This window comes from Apis dorsata, unplaced genomic scaffold, assembly GCF_000469605.1.
Source record: "Apis dorsata unplaced genomic scaffold, Apis dorsata 1.3 scaffold_1026, whole genome shotgun sequence".
Lineage (NCBI taxonomy): Eukaryota > Metazoa > Arthropoda > Insecta > Hymenoptera > Apidae > Apis > Apis dorsata.
In genome coordinates, this window is record NW_006264125.1 from 30,773 (window position 1) to 31,490 (window position 718).

At 34.5% G+C, this 718-nt stretch overlaps 1 long non-coding RNA gene across 1 annotated transcript; it reads left to right on the forward strand.

Annotated features, from left to right (window-relative positions):
- Positions 1–25: 25 nt before the first annotated feature.
- Positions 26–709, forward strand: LOC116186618. The gene is made up of 2 exons (XR_004151637.1): positions 26–278; positions 592–709. It is a non-coding gene; the product is annotated as an uncharacterized LOC116186618 (long non-coding RNA).
- Positions 710–718: the final 9 nt, after the last annotated feature.

A 718-nucleotide genomic window follows, 5' to 3' on the forward strand; every position in this document is an offset into this window, starting at 1 on the left:
TTAATATATCCAGGAAATAATCATTGAAGTTAATTATTATTCAAATACTAACGAATGCTAATACGTTATTTTCCTTTTCCAAATTATGCAAATTCTTGTGAGTTTCTCCATTAGCTTGTTCACACTACTGGACACGTTCACGGTGACGTTTGAAAGTGTGATTGTAATGTTTTCAAGCCTGTAAACGTGCTTACATGTTTATTACTCCTTTACGCATCGCTGACGACAGTTGAAACGTTTACATGCATCGCGTGCATAAATCTATCGACAAGTAATTGGTAGGTGTTATTGATCACAAAGGACTCGTTTATCACGGTCAATGGTACCATTATTCGCGACACGATTTACAATATTCCTCCGGTAATATAAATTATCATTTAACGTCTCTGTCTCGGTCACCACTTTCTAAACATTTCCGCGAAAAAGTATACGTCCACCTATCCTCGTGATTATTCTAAACCATGTCAGTGACACCGTTCTTGCAATATATTATACTATATACACGCTTTATAAATCCATATTTCGTACCATTGTCCATGCCACTTTCTACCATAGATCTGCTGTTTTTCCCTAAGGTATTTCTTTTTTCAGATGTTTTTGCTCGATTATATTGATCTTTACGATGCATTCATGCTCAATGGTATATAAACGATTCGATTCAAGAACCATGGACATACATCTAGGAAAGGTATTTCACTTTTTTTTTTTTTTTTTTTTT